Below are 20,333 nucleotides of genomic sequence, written 5' to 3'. Positions count from 1 at the left end.
AAATTAAATCCACAATAAAATGTAACAATATAGTTTAGTATATATACCTTGTGCTTTAAATAAATTCTTCTTCAAAAATCACAACTTCTCAACAATTCACAACAAATGATCCTTCAAAAAATACACAATACTAGTTAGTTAAATATATATGAAATAAAACATTGAAATTATCATGTATATTACAAATAAAAAATGAGAAATATTATTTACCTTAATGCTTAAAACAATATTTCTAGAAAACTCTCTCTCACTATAACCCTCCACTTCTTCTTCACTTCTTCTCTTCTCTTCCCAGCTCCCTCTCTCTAAAACTCTCTCAGTCTCTCACTCTAACACGCACGGAGGAAAGCAGAAATGAATCTGCTTTCCCGTGCGTGAAAGTTTTATTTTCTGCTTGTTATGCAATTAACGTTCGGACGTTCATTAAAGTACGTTCGAACGTTTCATTTTACGTGCGAACGTTTAAGCATAAACGTCCGAACGTACAATAGTCCCGCCCACAAAATATATAATACGTTCGCACGTATTATTGTCATTCCTACGTATTCGTCAGTAACATTCGAACGTTTATATAGTACGTTCGAACGTACTGTGGAAATTTGGTTTAAGCGGGAAATTTCCCTCCGAATTTATTATAACGTCCGAACGTTTCACATGAACGTTCGAACGTAAAAATTATTATTTACATATTAAAATTTAGTATATTCCTCATAATATATTTATATATTAAATTATAAATTATAAAATATTAATTAATAAATAATTTGTACCAATTATAATATATATAACATAAGTATAATATAAGAACGTACTACATATATATTATAACCTTATATTAACTAATAATATAAAATATATATTATATTATAACTATAATATAATAAGTATATTATATATTATAGTTATAACAAGTATATTATAATATATTATATAGTACAAAAATTGTATATTATCCTAGTAATTAGTATAGTATACTTTAATATAGTATATCTAATAACTATATTAAAGTAATATAGTTATTAGATAATATAGTATAAATATTATATAATATATTATCTATATTATAGTCTATAATATAGTATTATTATTTATATAATATATTATCTATATTGTAGTCTATAATATAGTATAAGTAGTATATAGTATGTTAAACATACGTAATAACTATATAATATCGTATAATATTATATATAGTAAATATATAATAGATATAATATAGTACTAGTACTATGTTATATATACTACTTGTATATAATATAGTATATATACTACAAATATCGTAATATATAGTATACTATACATTACTATACATATATATATACTATATATATTATATACTATATATTACTATAGTTAATATATTACTATATATTATATAGTAGTATATAATGTTAATATATATAGTACATACTATAGTTATTATATAGATACTATAGTATATTAACTATAGTATTGGATAAATAAATAACTATATAATACTACTATATAATATATACTATATAATATTAACATTATATACTACTATATAATATATACTATATATATAAACATATTAAATAGTATTAAATATATATATATTAATATTATTACAATAATATATACAATAATATTATATAAGTATACACTAGATATAATATAATATATTAGTATATATAATATAATATATTAGTATATATAATATAATATATTAGTATATATAATATAATATATCATAACATACGTATATATACTATATCTATATACGTATATAATATAGTATACTATATTACTATATACTATATAATATAGGTTTCAATAATACGTATATAACACTATATACGTATTAAAACTACATACTATATAACAGTATATAGTATACACTATATAGTATATAGTGTAATATACTATATACTATATAGTATACACTATATACACGTACAACAGTATATAGTATACGCTATATACACTATTAACACTATATACTATATAATATACGTATATTATACGTATATAATATTATACATTATATGATATATAATATTACCTATCATATTATATAGTAATATATAGGTAATATAATATATATTATAATAATATATTATATAATATATATAATATAATATATAGTATAAAAACGTTCGAATGTTATAACTAAAACGTTCGGACGTTTTGATTGACGTCCGAACATATACGTTATACGTTCGCATGTTAACACAACGTCCGAACGTAAAAGTTATACGTTCGCACGTTTGATTCAACGTCCGAACGTAATCTACATAACGTTCGCATGTACATTTAACGTTCGAACGTTAATTAATTAACGTTCGAACGTTAACTGTATATAAGGCCAGGCACGACGGTTTCCAGGCCGTAACTTGTACGAAACCGGCCACCGAACTCAAACTCTCTCTTCCTCTCCGCCACGCAAGCCGCCGCAACCGTCGCCATCCTCCACCGCAACCGTCACTAAAAGGTAATGTGCCCTCTCCCTCTTCTATTTCCTTGCTTTTAATCGGTGGGTTTCAAAAATTCGAAACCCACCGTACCCGGTTATAAAACTTGCATTTTCGGCCACCATTCGCAGTAAATTGATAAAATAGGACCGTAGAAACATTCCCCACTGTATATAAATGCTTATTTTGGTTGTTTGTGGCTTCGAAACATGCGTTTCGAAGCTTTCGGTAATGGCTGAGTCGACTCAGCGATTACGTGTCGTAACGTTCGGACGTCACGACACAACGTCCGAACGTGCGACCTTTGGTATTCTTTACGTTCGCACGTTATATTGTAACGTGCGAACGTATTAGTTTCACGTGCGAACGTTTTTATCCAACGCTTTAACAGAACGTTGGATAAAAACGTTCGAACGTAAACCGTTGGTATTCTTCGGCTAGTAAGAATGTCCGAACGTATGACGGTTCAAATTCATTACGTCCGAACGTTTAGATAATACGTCCGGACGTAATGAACTCATTCGCACGTTTTTATCGAACGTTTGAATGAAACGTTCGATAAAAACGTCCTGTACGTATCATCTTTTTGTCGAACGTATCCTGACTAACGTGCGAACGTTCCTTCAATAACGTTCGAACGTTTCCTGTTAAAATATTTTTATATTGTTCCTTTTAAGTATTATTATTTTATATATTGAAAAAGTGAAATTATTTCAAAGTTTTACTGGCGAAATTATGTAAATTTATAATAGATGATATTTTAATTTTCTGTATAATCCATATATGTCATAATACGTATGTATCTGTGATTATAATCATTTTTTTTAAATGTTACAATTTATATATTTTTTTTAATTTTCAGGATATGGCTCAGTATATGACGACAAGGAAGCGAGGGAGGGATGGAGGCAATCCGGACATTGCTCGACTGGGGGCACGAACTGTTATGGGGGAACGAGAAATTCTCATTAATGAGTTTGATGAGCTCAGCTGGGAGCAGAAGACGCTGAGAGACGTCTTCGTCACCAGAGGCTGGGGCCCCATATGCACATTGAGGGGAAAGATTTACCCCACAATGGTTCGAGAGTTTTACATTGGGATGGCCACCATGCCTAACGATGCATCATCCCATACTCTCAGTGTACGCGGTGTACAGTTTCAGTTCTCGGCAGATGTTCTCGCTGACTTACTCCAGATTCCGCGTATACTACCTGAGTCGACAGCTGCTCAGGCTGATGACATAGCAGCTGCATTTTCCCCGGGCATATTCGAGGCAGATCCAGCCGCTTCTGCTTCATCTTCGGGCCCTGTTGAGTTTATGCCCAGTCATGAAGAAGATCGACCCGAGGGCGATCCTATTGCTGCTGAGGTTGGTGACGATGAGCGGGACCAGGATTTCTACATCCTCACTGGCACGGACCGCACAAAGCTCGATAGGCCGAACTCCTTCAGCCAGAATCAGCTGCTGCCTTTCTTTCGCATGTTGCACATTTTTGTTGCAACAAATGTAGACCCGGTGGCACATAAGAGCACATTCAGTCGGGCTCGTGCACAGTTCCTGATTGGCTTGGCACGTGGTGAGCCCATTGACTTGCCCCTTGTTATATTTGAGCGGATCCGTTACGAGGCCAGCATCGTTACCACGGATAATCTCCCGTACGGAGTCATCATCAGCCGCTTATTACTAGCCCGGGGAGTGCCACTCCAGGCGGAGGAGATGGTGATAAACCAGATGAGCCCTATCGACATAACCACACACCGCCGGAGCATTGCACAGGGGAGAGGCTCAGCTCGGCGTCAGTCTGGTCCTACGCCAGATCTTGTTCCCCCGACTGAGTCTGGGGCCGATGTTGCTCGCCCGTCGGCGAGTACTAGTCAGCAGCCGGGAGTTACATCTGCTGGGGATGTGCGACCTGCTTGGGTTGATACAATGATGACAGATATGAAGGCGCATATAGACCGACAGATCGATAGACAGATTGCACATATAGATCAGGCTGTCGCACATCTTGCACATCATGTAGATGTGCTAAACAATAAGGTTGAGACATTGACTGAGGAGTTTCGATCTTTTGTAAACCAGCAGTTCTGAAAGTGATTTGTAAAAATTTATCATTCGAACGTTTTTTATTTTCGACATATGTAATGGACACAAATATTTAATGTATGTATTGTGTAGCTTAATTTCTACTCTTAATTTTTTTTAATATAACGTTACTCAACCTTACTATTAAAAAAATATATATTATGGTTAATTTATGTAATTTAACATATAACGTTCGAACTTTATCACATTAACGTTCGAACATTAGCGCTAATATATTCACGTTCGCACGTAATAAGTTAAAACGTTCGAACATTCGCGCTAAATTTTTTTACGTTCGCACGTAAATATACATAACATTCGAACGTTACTGTGACGTGCGAACGTATTATGTAAAACGTCCGAACGTTTTGAAATTCTTGCCCAACATTTAGTGACAGTTCTCACAAACCGTCACAATAAATACCTTTTAGTCACAGTTTAGAAACCGTCACTATTTATAATCTGTCACTAAAAGCCATATTTGTTGTAGTGTCTCATATGTATATATAGTTTCCCTCAACATTCTGAGAATTGAATTTGGGTTTTTTTCTAGGGATAAAAGTTTGCGACCCATGGATATTTTTTCCTTCTTTCCTGCAGTTTGGGAAAGTTTGCGATGGACGTTGATATCATTTCATCATGTTGAGGCTGAGTAACCCCATTTTTAGAGCTTCCGATTATTGTTCATTGCGGGGAAATAGGTAAGGGATGATCAGATTCGATCGGCTTGGCATAACATGAGACCGTCCATGGTGGAGTAGTGGGCAAAAAAGAGATGAAACAAAGCATATATCGTGTCGGCCTGAAAATATATCATACGCAAACAGTACGGTATCTCTCTCCCGATTGAAACTCTTACGGGTATGTCTAGGGTGCGGCATGGATTCAATTGTTGACCCGAAGACTTTACACATACAAATGCTGATGACTTTATGTGTTTGTTTTCCCATTTGACACTGATCTTAAGATTGGACAGCAAGTTGAGGATATTTTTCCAGGAAAATTCGGGAAAATAAGTAATGATTTGACAAAGATCCAAGTTATGATCTCTCACCAGTACCCCGCCGTAGCCGACGTGCATATTGACCAACGAATCTTTTTTGTGGTCCAATTCTAGTGCGACAATATTCAACATGTTCAAGGCCCTAGACAAGGAAAAAAATGATCTTTGCAAAAAACTTTCACGTCGTGTTTTCTCCGTCAGAATTCGCATGCCAGCCAAGAAATCGTTGAAATTCAGCAGAGGTTCTGCACCGTTGCTCGCACTTTAGTTGACATTGGACTCCAAAGATTGATCAGTGCATGCGTCTATTTTCTTGTATGCAAGCACAATAATTAAAATAATTTAAAAAATGCGAATTGCGTACTATATATACCTTGCATTCACCTTTGCATATGATTGACGCAGGACACTGTTCAGTACATGTATTTCATATTATGATCCTCATAAATAATATGAAACCATGTTTATTTTTTAGAGAATGATACCTCGATTTAGTATGCATTTAAGGTTGCTTCGATGAATCTAAAAATAACAAAGTTGCTGAGATGAATTGAAGATCCATAATCATAAATCTTGGCTGTTTCTTCATCAAATTATAGCTTCAATTTACACCACATCACGTCAAGATATATATATATATATATTTTTTACGTCGAAAGGGTATTCCGTATTTCTTTAATTGACCATTCATTATATTAAAAATGTACATTTTGCGACAAATCAATAAGGCCACATGAGTTAGGTGACCATCGACGTACGTATTGGTTATAATAAGAAGACCAGAATTAATATTGATTTTCTATAAGGGAGTATACAGTACTTGATCATCGATCTTGGTATTGCAGACTGGCTCAACAAGAAATCTCAGCCACCTTCAAAGTATTCCGAGCCATGGGACGACATTCTCCGGCTCCAAAACATGGAATCGGCCGTTTACACGAGTACTTGAACATCATGTGTACCGCAAAGGAAATGCGTTGGCAGATAGTTTGGCAAACCATATACGTACAGTGCTTCTTGGTAACTTCTCTAGCTACCTTCCACTCACTCCCCAAACAGTTAGGTCTCGTTTAATTCACTTAAATTAAATGCGAAAAATATAAAATGGTTACCAAAATTTTTTTTGCAACTATTTTGTATTTTTTTAATATTAGTTTTGTTTTATAATTTGAAAAATTTGAATTATTTATTATATTTTATGTGAAAATTTAAAAAAATTGTAATGATTATATGTGATGAGATGAAATAGTTTGATTTTGTATAATGTATCTGGCAAGCATCCGTCAACTTCAGACATGCAGTATATAGCTCCAGCTCCACCTTATTATTATTGGCAGGCATGCTTATATAAATATAAATATATATATATATATATATATAAATAATATAATATATGGTTTCTTTGTTTGTCCCGGAAATACTTTGTTATTTCTTACTTAATTAGTATAGCTTATTGCAAAATTCTGGTCAAGACATTTAAAGAAAGATAATAAAATCCAGCGCAGGAAGTGGAGTGGAATGAGCAGTTCAAAAAGGAAAGGGGGTATGGGGTTTAGGGATATTGAGTGTTTTAATAAGACTATACTTGCAAAACAAGTGTGGAGGTTAGCAACCAGATCAGACTAGATAGCAACTAATATTATGAATGACAATTGCTCCATCATGGATGCTAAACTTGGTTGTGGCCCTTCATATATGTGGAGGAGTTTATGGGATGTTAGAGACCTGGTGCAAGAGGGAATGGGATGAAGAATAGGTAATGGGAAGCAGATAGAAATATACAGGGACAAATGATTACCAACTCCAACATCATATATTGTTCAATCTCCTATATCAGAAATGGGAAGGGAGGCTACTGTGGCTGAGTTAATTGAAGAGGAAAATGGGGTATAGAATCAAGCTTTGATCAAGGAAACATTCAGTGCAAAAGAAGCACAGAAGGTATATACTGTACCAATTAGCAAAATGGGATTAGAGGACAAGTTTTATTGGGGACCTACTAAAGATGGACTCTTTACAGTGAAGAGTGCATATTATGTAGCTATGGAAATTAAAAGGAAACTTAAGGAGAGCAATCTGTTATACTAGAGAAAAATTAAATCTGGAAGAGATTATGGGAGCTTAATGTCCCTAATTATATCAAGGTATTTTTTTGGAGAGCTCTTATTGATTGTTTGCCAACAAAAGGTAACTTGCAAAGAAGAAAAATTATAGAATCAGGGTCTACCCAATATGTGAGCAGGTGGAGGAAACTAGTGGGCATGTGTTGCGAAGCTGTGTTGCAAGTTCTGATGTGTGGACTGAGACAAAGAGTAAAGTACAGAAATACAATTGCAGAGGAAGATTTTATGGCCACATGGACTGAGTTATCACATAAATTACAGAAGAATGATTTAGAAGGCATGGCTTTCTATTTTCATAAAGTTGTGGCAGAGAAGAAATATGTGGGTTTTTGAGAACTCTTTTCAAAGTTTAGTTGAGGTGGTAACAACCGCTATAACAGATCGAGAGGAGTATAATCTGGTTAAGAGTATTGATAGAAATGTCTTTTTTGGTTCTAAACCAGTAAGTTGAAATGTCAAATGAAAACCTCCACTTCAGTCAACATATAAAGTAAATTGTGATGCGGGGTTTGAAGAGTCAACACTGAATATGGAAGCTAGGATAGAAGTAAGGGACTATGATAGGGAAGTCATTGCTGCTATGAGTATGCCAAGGAAAGATGTCAAAGCTGTTGTGTTGGCTGAAGCTATTGCATTATGGAGAGCTATCATGTTTTGTGAGGAAATTGATATTCATACAGCTGTTCTGGAAAGAGATGCAACGAAGATCATAAAGAAAGTGCAATCCAATGAGGAGAATTGTGCTTGGTGTGACCAAATCATTGAAGATATAAAGGTGAAATGTAGAGATAGACAAATATGGCAATTGCAATTCATACCTAGAGAGTGTAATATGGTTGCACATAAGCTAGTTAAGTTGTCGCTTCAGAGTGGAGGAGATTGTATGGATAGAGAATAGTCCAGACTGGTTAAAACCATATATCCAAATAGACAAACTATGTAACTCTGTTAATGATGAATGAGTATATGAGGTATCTGATTAAAAAAAAAAAAATTAGTATAGCTTATTCGATCGGCCATCATTTCATTTTCATGGGCTTTAGTTCTGAGATTTTGCGAAAGGCTTTTCTCTGCAGCCGCGGCCACCAGCTTTTACTGCCTTGTAGGCTTGCTTGCCGTTCATTACACAAACGCTAACTCATAGGCATAGGTTCGCTTCAACCATTGCATGATATAACAAAGGATCATCCAGATTCACTCATGTCTTCCATTTATCTTTTACCATCTTCATCCCTTGAAGATTTATTCATTAAAAAAACTAGATACTTTTTTCTGTCTTTTGCTTTTAATTTTCAATTTTCTAGTGCTTTTACAATCTGGTAACATTCTTATTAAGTAGGACATGCATTTCTCAATTTTCAATATTATATATATATATTTGCATTCCATACATGACAACCATATCAACGACTTTTTATTCTCTATAATAGATGACATTATGCATTTTTATAAAAAAAAATCTAATTACAAACATAATTATATATTAATATGTACACTAATCTATTGTAATTGATCAAAAAGTAAATTTTATTGAAACAGTACTAATTTAAATTTTAAGTATGAAAAAATCAGTATTGATACGCATATTAGTACACGACTTTGCTTGTATATAGTAAAACTCTTTTCATAAAGATTAAAACCAACAACTCATCCACCCTCTTCTCTGTTACTACAAAGAGATAACTAACATAACATACCCATTGATCTACCGTTCCAAGAAAGAAAATTGCACAAATTGACTGATTGATGTTAAAATAATACAATTATTGATTGGGACAACCCTCGCTAAGTGGAATATTCTCAAATGGGGATGCGTTGCAGGCTAATTGAATTTTTTATAAGTTTATGTTTTTAAAATGAATGATGGTTATGCGAATAATTTTAATATATATATACACTTTATACTAAATTTTAAAATATATAATTATATAAATATGATTATCTAGTTCCCATCGATCCTGCGCGCCGTACGTCATGGTAGGCCATGCACTCTCCCTCTCGTTGTCGTGAAATTGGATTGCTTGTGAAGATGAGAATCACATTCAAAGTTTATCCTCTCTCAACCTAACATATGCCTTCCTAGCTGTGTGGGCCTAAATAAACTATACAAATTAGCCTTGTTTTATCACTTGATTTACAGCCACCCAACCTCTATCAATTATTGCGGTCCTATCACAGAAAAAGCAAAGGAAAAAAAGTTGTCACCTCTATAGATTATCACACCTTAAAGCTAGTACGAAATATGAATGGAAGGAAAATCCTTCTCGAATCCATAAAAATAATCAATATTATAAATTAATTTATATGATATTTTTAGTTATCAATTAAAATTATATAATATTTAAATAATCTATTTAAATAGGCTAACATATATTCTTATGAATGATTTATAAAAATGACATAAATTCAAAAATAACATTTAAGAGAAATAATTTGTTAATCAATTTATATTGAGAACATGCAGAGCACAAATATTTTAATGATTTCAATATGACAACCATTATAACGTATACCCTTAAAACTTAATAAATTTCTTCTAAATCGTAAAAAAAATAGAGTATTATCAATACATAATTTAATATCATTAGCCAATAAATATAAACTCTTCCGGATCTTTCAATTAGATTTGATGAACCGAATATTATATGAATATAAATTTTACTCAATGTTAGATTTTAAAAATATTTTTCATACTTAAGAATTATGTGAATTGTAACATTATCAATCAAACATACATCTCGATTATTCATTTCAGAGATAAAAAATCCATCAGTACGATTCATGATTCTACAAAATATATAGAACTTTTATTACTACAAAACATTACAAAATATTAAAAAATTTTAATATAAGATAAAAAAAATATATTAATTAAAAAAAAAAACATTTCTATCACCAATCAAATAATGAACTCTACTACTAGAATTCTCAAAAAAATCAGAAATATTAAGGATAGTAATATCTTCTCCACCTATAAAAACTAAAACATATGATGATTCAACAAAATTTATTTTAAATTTTTTTATTCTCTTTTATAGAAACTTGATATAAGTCAATCAAGTGTTTAACTCTACAACAGGTACGAGATCAATATCTAATCATACAACAGGTACGACCTTTACCATTCTCTGAGTTGAATCATTTCTCGTAATACGATGTATATTTATTATTATCTATTTTAATGTGGTCGCTTCTAGGACTTCTACTTCTATAATTTTTCCAACTACGTCTACACCATCGATTTCTTTGAAAAGATGAACTATTCACTTTTGAAAATAGTGTAAATCCAATACCATTTATTTTTAAATGAATGATATTGAATCAATAGGACGTGACTGATGACTTTTTAACAAAAATTCATTATTTTGCTTTAACCACTAAAAGACAAAATATAAATTTAAAATATTTTAAAAATTTTCGCTCTCGATATTGCTGCTGCAGAGCATATTCAATGCATAAAAAGTAATATATGTCTTCTTTCATCAGTCATAATCAGTAATTTTTTCACCACCTAATTTCAATATTCAAATTATCTTATACTTACTAACACTCTTGAAATCTTGGAACTTCAGGTGTAATAAATTATGATGAACTTTTGAGAAAATTACAATTTTCTAGTACTCAGATCTCTCTTAAATCAATCCACAAAATAAAGAGATCTTTCATCGTAAAATACTCAATTTTTAACATTTTTTACCTATATAAATTAAAAAAATAAATATATTTATATTGTACATAAAAAATATATTCACAAAATCTTGAAAATAAACATATAATTTTATCAAATAATAATAAATAAAATAACATTTCATATTCAGAACTATAAATAATATATTAAAAAATAAACTTGAAAGTCAAGACTATTAACTTCAAAATTGACAGAACGTTCATGCTATAACATTTCATAAAACTAAAAAAAAAAATTATTATAAAAAAAAATATTGCTATTCAATATTGAAAAATATCATCTTATACAAATGATCGAAATACCCATATATATAAGAGTATAAAAACGATTTATATATAACTTAAACCATAATTAATGACTAAAGATAATATCAATTATAATTGATAGCTAAAGATTATCATATTTAATGATTAAAAATAATCATACAAATCTCTTTTAAATAACCATCTTTAACCATTATGACAATGTTTAACCGTCAATAATGATTTAAACTATACATAAATTGATTTTGTACTTTTATATATATGAATATCGATCTATAAAATAATATTTTTTCGTATTAAATAATTTTTTCTCTTACAATATTTTTTCTTTTAATTTTATAATAATAAATTAATTTTTTATAGATTTTGCTACACAACTTCCCAACACCTCATCTTTTTTAATTTTTTTTAATTTTTTTTTGAATTTATTCTTTTTAAATTAATTTAATTATTTTATTCATTATTTATATATTAAATATTTAATAAAAGATAAAATAATAAAAATTAAAAAAAAAAATAGGATGTTGGAATGTTGAGAGGTTGTGAAGATTTTTTCTTAAATGAGAGATGTTTATAGGTCCTAGTAGCAAGTAATATACCCATACAATACATCTCTCAATATATTTCACAACACATTTTACAATATATTACATAACCATATTTTAAAATAAAGAGTATTTTCACAAAATAATTTATAACAGTACTATTAAATACTTTACTAAATAGATAACATTCTTGAGATCCAAACCGACATAAAAAATGTAAATTAGATTTGAGGTTTTAGATTCAAAGTAGGTAAATGAAGGATAATCAGTGCAAGTCCCCCTAAAATATAATACTAAACAAGCCATCCTAAATGATCTAAACTGCTACAGAAAATAGAGTAATTCATGACAAATATAAAGGAGACAAATAAAGAGAGGATCCTGCCACGTCCACCAAGATAACCTACAGTAGTTTGTATATATATGGCGCAAATTTTTTTTTTCTATTTTTTTTTTAACATTTTTTAACCTCTTAAATATTAAAAAAAATATAAATTTATTAAAAACACTTCCTTAATCAATAAGTAAAAATAAATAGACGATAGAATTTATAATGAGATTATCATTTAACCAAAGGAAAATGATACATAAAACTACCGATTTTATATTTTTTATTTAATAATTAAGGAAGTATTTTTAAAAAAATTTATAAATTTTTTAAAAATATTTACAGTGATTAAAAAAATATCAAAAAATAAAACACAAAAATAGGATATATTTTACACTACAGAAGCTCTCAGAGACCATTATAGTGGTGTAGCAGTATGCTTTAATGCTAAGATGAATTAAGTTAAATTATAAATAAAAATAATTCTACAAGTATGAATGTCTAATCGTGACGTAATTATTTAAAAAAAAAATAAAATCTCTAATTAAAAAATTAATTATTCTATATATAAATCTTATACTTTATTATTTTTGTCAATTTTAAAAACACAGTTACACAATTTATGAAATAAGAGGAGATAAATTTATCTTTTACTAAGAAATTAATAAAATAATAAATTCTATCAATGAACTTTGTTAGATACAGTCGATAAATATAATCAGAATACAAACGACTGTACAGAATAAATAAAAAAATAAATAATTTTTTTTCATAATTATACAAAATGAATAAGAAAAAAATTTTTCATGTAAATTTTATATTAATTTATTTTTTTTAAAGCGACTGCACGCTGACTGTATTTACCGACTGTAAAAATTATTTCTATAATATCAAAGGCTAACAGGAAAAAGTAAGAAAAGGAAAATATATCTGAAAGAAAAATAATTTATACAATCGATAAATACAGTCGACGTACAGTCATTTTAAAAAAATAAATTAATATAAAAATTATATAAAAAAAAAAATTTATTTATTCTATATAATCATGAAAAAAAAATATTTTTATAAATTTTTTTATTTATTCTATACGGCCCACTGCATCTAACAAAGTCCTTTTAGTTTGGGGGAGCTAGGAAAGCACGACGGCCAAACCAAAAACACCCTGCACTCTCATCTCCCCTTCACTCTTCACCACTCTCACTCTCTCTCTCATATTTACGCATGACTCACACTGAACAACAAAAGGAAGTCAAAAGGAATTAGAAGAGTAAAAGTAAACTATTTTGTCCACCGGATCTGGAATTATTTTTGTGAGTAAGTGGACGGAGCTGGGTTTTTCTCACTAATATACTGAAAATTCTCAGACAGAGACACCCAGATGATGCAGAAAATAAGCTGGACTGACTTGCGTTATGAGCTTTTATCCCATCAAATTACAGCCATGGATAATTGAAAAAGTTTATGAAGAAAATGATATTCTTACACACTTCTTGATTATCATAGCAATATGCATCATTATCCCAGAAATAAGAAAAAAAAAAAAAGACTTTGAACTTGACGAAGTGACAAAAATTGGCCAAGTGAGAATGGGAAGTCGGAGAGAGAGAGAGAGAGAGAGAGAGCATATACTTACTAGACTGAAGTCACTGAACCCATGAACCCCAAGCAGGAAAAGTAAGCGAAAGGGAGGAATAGCAGGAAACCAATGGAATGGGAGGACTAGGAAAGAAAAACCGTGTTTCTGACCAACAGTTTTATTTTCTTTCCTGCCCTCCCACTCCGAAGGAATTCCATAACTCACTTTCCCCTTCGCTCTTTCTCCTTCACCTCTCTCAACCATCATCCCCGTATATCCTTCACCTCTCTTGTTAAGCACACTATATATACATAGTGAATGGAATAAAGATATTGCAGTTTTTGGACATCCATTCGTATGAGAGTAGAGAGGAAAGAGGAACCACAGGAAATTTGCGGAATAGGTGGTTCGGAAAAGAAAGAAGTTGTACCGAAAATGCCTGGTATTTTCCTTCCCACCTTCCCAAATGACTCAATTAATGAAGAATGGGTTGGGTTTGGGGGTGAGAGGTATTGAAATATGTTGGAAATGATAATGAAAAAATGGATAAAAGATAATAATAAAATATTAAATAATAATAAATAATAACGAATAATAATACAAATAAATAAATAAATAATAATAAAATAATAAATAATAATAAAATAGATTTAAAAATATTAAAATATTTCAATATTTAAACACACTTAACTTTTTCATTTCTACTCTTTTTTAATTTTAATTATTATAAATTTTTATATTAAATAAAATAAATAATTTAAATTTTTTAATTTAAAAAAATATATATTTCAAAAATATTTTATTTAATTTTAAATATAATATCAACTTATCCCACCCATTATCACCAGCTTAAAGAAACGTTAATGTCAGACTCAGTATTTAATAAAAAAAACAAAAACGCAAAAACAACAAAACGAAAAGGAAAATACCTCAATGACCGTGCCAATTGGGAAAGTGGGTCACGGCGTGACTTGGAGGCAAGGACAAGGAGACAGGCCACTTAGTATTCACGCCATAGGATGACACAACAAATAGAAACGTACGCTGCACGTTAGCTCGAAAGTCGAAAGATTCCATCATGTGATCTGCGAATCCATTAATGTACTGACGCTGACAAATCTAACTTTTTTTCCAGCTACATACTAATATTTTATAGCTTTACGAGAAAATGCTCTTTTCTAGAACATAAAAATAAAAAAATGATGCTGTCCCAACTGACAGTCCAACGAACGAAAGACCGTGCTACATCTACCGCTACCAGATAACCAGCGGTAGCTGGAGGGTAGGGTAGGCTGGGAACTACTTTAGGTATAAGCGGGGTTTTTTTTTTTTTTAATTATTAATTTTTTAATATTTTAAAAAATATTTATAATATTGTTAAAAAATATAAGTGACAGCTCTGGCGATAACTAGGAGCGGTGGATATATAAAATTTAATTTTAATTTTTCTTTAAAATATCTTTTTAAGTTTATTAAATACTTCTTTTTATAAAAATATATAAATTTAATAATATTTATTTTCTTAATCACTTTTAAAAAATTTATAAAAAAAAATGAAAATCAATCAAAATCATCGACGTTTAAGAAGCATTACTCAAAAGAAAATATAATAATACTAATAGGGTGTCTTTTAGAAAAATAATTATATATATTTATAAATTTCTTCAATTTTTTAATATCTAACTATTTATCTATTTGAACTTTGTACCTATTATTAATCTTCCTATAATAACTCTAGAATTATCACATCAGTAATAAACTCACATAATAAAAAGAAAAGGCAAAGAAATGAAGCTATAACCATTCACCGATGGTATTCCCTCAACAGATAGAAAAATGTGTCATACTATCCGACCTAATCAAACTATAATCGTATTTTAGAAGCACAAATATCTATACGACGCATGAGTTGGATTCATGTGTTGTATCCAGGAATTTGGATTCTCATTTTTATCTAGTAATGTTACATATAATTATAAAGTATGCAAACAATGTATAGTCATTTTAAAAAAAAATATAATTTATTATTAAAAAATTATTTTTTTATGTAGATTCTAAATTTATATATTTATTTTTTAAATAATTATATGATACTTGTATATTCACGACTATAATTATTATTTCTTCTACTAAAATGACTTTCTAGCCTTGGTAGAGAAAGGGGAAAGGGAGGGAAATGTATGGTGGAGTCACTCCTCCCTTACTGTCGTATCGGTTGAATGTGTAAACAAACTGGATGTAAGGTGTTTGATTAAATTTCTCAGTCACTATGAGAATGCCGAGAGTCGAATTTATAGTTTAATAAAGACGTTGTATTCTACAGTTTGAGGATTGTGCTATACAAGTTAATTACTTATGCAAAGGAATACATAGTTCACTAATATCGATTACTAGCCATTACATGATGTGGGTTTCCATACGAGTGATCAGAAAGATCTTCCAGAGATTGTGTAGTAGCCGTTGTGTGTGTGGTTGTTTCCATAGGAGGTGAGTCTTCATTTGGAGCAATAGGGTAAGTCCAATAGAGTATGGAGAAAGGTGACCGAAAATGAAGGGAGGTAGAGTGTAGCTGATTAATAAAACGTATCGTACTGGCAAAGACTTCAACCTATAAATATTTTGGAACACCATTGTAGAAAAGCATCGTCATACAGAGTTTGCAAATTGTATGATGATGACGTTCGACGATGATGTTCGACTATACCATTATTCTCAAGGGTACGGAGAAGAGAAAAGTGGTAAAAATACCTTATTGTTGTAAATGGGATGTACACTTGGTGTTAGAAAATTCGTCTCTCCCATTAGTTTCAATTTATTTATATATTTATTTATTTTTGTAATGGAATAAGCCACATTTATTTAGAAAAAAACATTAACTAAACAAGCATAATAATGAAATTTACCGACAGAAATAAAAGGGATAGTGCCTTACACATCGTAATCTTATCAAACACATCATGACTAATTCAAGAGAAAGGTAAAAAGGCAATTTGCTAAGTTAGCATAACTGACAACTTTCACGAGTAGATGAAGTTTTGTTACAACCACTAGTTTGAATAAGACCTTAATTTAGATTTCAAGACTTTGAGAACAGAGGCCTGCAGATGTCCCAAACATTGGTACCACACTTCTCCAGAAAGCTGTCCAGAAGTGGGTGGAGAAGTGAGCTTGGTAAATGGGGGACCAATGTTTGTGACCATCCTCACAGTTATAGGGATAATCATCAGTAAGATGTCTCGCAAAGGAGATGTCCAACAAGGTCTTGGCCAAGAGCAAAATTTGTTCCGGGGTAATTGGTGCTATTGAGGCAGTAGCAAAGTTATAAACATTCAAGAGCAATGCTGGCTATCGGAGGAAGAGTCTCTTTTTCTCACACGGGCTCTAGTACCATAAAGAAAGTGGATGCAAGGTGTATGATAAAATTCCTAAGACATCTTGAGAGTACCAAGAGTCGTCTTATTAATATTTATAGTGCATATTACATCAATACAAAGTGTATTCTACCGTTTGAGAATTGTGCTATACAAAGTAAGTAATTCCTGATGCCAGTTGGCTAATATTGATTACTTGTTGCATGATAGCGGGTTCAAATACGAGTGATCGGAAAGATCTTCCAGAGATTGTGTAGTAGCCATTATGTGTGTAGCCATAAGAGGCGAGACTTCATTGTGTAGTTGTAGCCATTGATGGTTTACTTTGTGCTAAATACTAATGCGAGGGAGTTGTAGCCACTGGAGACTCTATCAAGTGTATGAGGAGGAGCTCCTACTTCTTCGAATTTGAATAACTTTGCACAATGGACCGAAGTGAATAAGAAATTGATTTGTATACCATGAATTTCGATTTTTTGAATTTTTTTTTTTTTTTAATTTCAAACGTAAAATGTACAATAAATAAATATATAGTGTGGGTCGGGTACTAGAATATTATTTATTATTAAGAAAATAATATAAGAACAATTAATTATAATTTATTTACAACTGAGTATAAAAAAAGTTATTTTTTTTATTTACTTTGAGCTGCTCCAAGTACATCATTTTTTATGAATTAAAATGAAAAAAATAATATTTTAATATGTAATAATAGTTGGATATTGTTTGTATTGTATCATTATCTTTCTTACTATTCATGTAAAATTCTCTAACAAAATTAAGGGTAGATTCAGATTAAGGGTTGATTTAAATGATAAGATGAAAATTTTTAATTTTATATGAAAGTTAAATAAAATATTATTATTATTATTTTAAATTTTAAAAATATTAATTAATTTATTATATTTTATATAAAAATTTAAAAAATATATATAATGATAGAATAAAAATTTTATATCTTATCTTGGTTGTAAACCTACTCTAAAGGATGCACTTGAGTTTGACTGTTAGTCCCTTAATGTAAATTTTAACTTTTTTTTCTTTTAAATATTTTTTAAACATTTTTAAGTAATGTTTTTAAAAAACTATCAATAAACCAATAATTACTTCTTAAATTATTAAAATAAAATTAAAAAAATAAAATATATAAACAGTCCAATTGGAGGAACGACTTTAATATCATTTTCGAGTATTAAAAGCCTAATGAGTAGTATAAGATTCACAATATGCCGTGAACTCAAATGCATATTACAATTTAAAAATATTCTCAACCCATTTCATCTCATTATTATAATTTTTTTAAATTTTTATACATAATATAATAAATAATTTATTTTTTTAATTTTAAAATAATAATAATATTTTAACTAGTTGTTGGAGTAGTAGTAGGGTTTACTTGGATGGACTTGGATAAGGGTTATATAGTTGAAACGCTTCCAAACTTACAAATTCAAACTCAAGCAACCCTACTCGACCCTAAAATGCTTAAATTACGTTTTGGGCATGATCTCTCCTCATTATTATAATCTTTTAAAATTTTCATATAAATTATAATAAATAATTAAATTATTTCAACTCTCAATTTAATTTTTTAAAATTTTAAAATATTATTATTATTAATATATAATATTTCAAACTTTCATTTAAAATAAAAAATTCTCTCCTCACTCTTTAGACCTAACCACTTTGCTAAAACGAGTCAATGACAGTGAAATACATCTTACAAAACGAAGTAATTCTTCTTCTTCTTCAACAAAATAGAATTCGAGAATACTGTCTTAGATTCCACTCACTTGATTGCTACAAATTAGGAACAGGAGAGACAAAACAGAAATACCGAAGTAAAAAAGAAATGATGAGCCAAAGATCTGACAAAGAAAGGAAGAAGTTCAGTAAGAACAAACAAATCTGGCAAGATTATTTCCAGTGGGAGCAGAGGGGAAAGAGAGTAATCAAAGGAAATCCTTGGAATGGGTGGAATTGGCAAGGGAGTGAGATAACGCATCTTTTCCTTACCAATTCACCCATGTCCAAAAACTTCCTCCGACTCAATCTCTTTCCCCCTTCTCTCTTGGCTTCCTTCTTAGAACGGGAGATGCGCGTCTTTGTGATTTATAGTACAACGATAGTGAGTTGTGGAGAGTAAATATAGGAAAATAAATTAGGAACTGATCTGGAAGCATCCCCGCCCCGTGCGCCTTGATTTTGTAAAAGCGACAAAAAAAAAAAAAAAAAAAATACTTTTTGCAGTCGGTAGATAAAGTTGACGTGCAGTCGGTTATAAAAAAATAAATTAATATAAAATTTATATAAAAAAAATTATTTTTATAATTTTTTTTTTTATATAAGTCCCTTTGAATATATAATTTCTTTTATTCATTTTATATAGTCAATTATATATTGATTGTATTTACTGACTATACGTTGACTGTATTTATTGACTGTAATAGCAAAATCCACAAAAAAAAGGCAGGAAAAAGTGAGGGGCACAGCTCACGATGAGTTAATAACGGAAGGAAAAGGATCGTATTATTATTACTATTTATTTTCTTATTTTGTATTTAACTTTTTTAATTTTTTATTTTACTTAATAATTAAAAAATTGATTATTAATAAAATTATATATATTTTTTAATTATTTTAATAACTAAAGATGTTTAAAAAATACTTAAAAGAAAATAATAAAAAAATGTTAATATCTTATAAATAATAAATTGGTAGTATAGGATATTAAGCCTAACACTACCCATAACGAAGCCTGTCTTCTAAATTGGCAAATTTTGACCGTCCAACCATTTTGTTTTATTTTATTTTATTTTTAAAATTTTTATATAAAATATAATAAATAATTTATTTTTTAAAATTTTTAAATAATAATAATATTAAAAAATAATATTTTATTTAAATTTTAATTTTCA

General features: G+C 30.0%; 1 long non-coding RNA gene across 1 annotated transcript; it reads right to left on the bottom strand.

Moving 5' to 3' along the window:
• Positions 1–8,530: 8,530 nt before the first annotated feature.
• LOC122308880 lies at positions 8,531–14,579 on the bottom strand. Its single transcript, XR_006242273.1, has 2 exons — positions 14,102–14,579; positions 8,531–9,813 (listed from the first exon to the last, which is right to left on the bottom strand). It is a non-coding gene; the product is annotated as an uncharacterized LOC122308880 (long non-coding RNA).
• Between the last annotated feature and the right edge of the window lie 5,754 nt (positions 14,580–20,333).

This window comes from Carya illinoinensis, chromosome 5 (assembly GCF_018687715.1).
Source record: "Carya illinoinensis cultivar Pawnee chromosome 5, C.illinoinensisPawnee_v1, whole genome shotgun sequence".
In the NCBI taxonomy this organism is placed as follows: domain Eukaryota; kingdom Viridiplantae; phylum Streptophyta; class Magnoliopsida; order Fagales; family Juglandaceae; genus Carya; species Carya illinoinensis.
The sequence above is the reverse complement of the archived record's forward strand: the minus strand, read 5'-3'. Positions and strand labels throughout refer to the sequence as shown.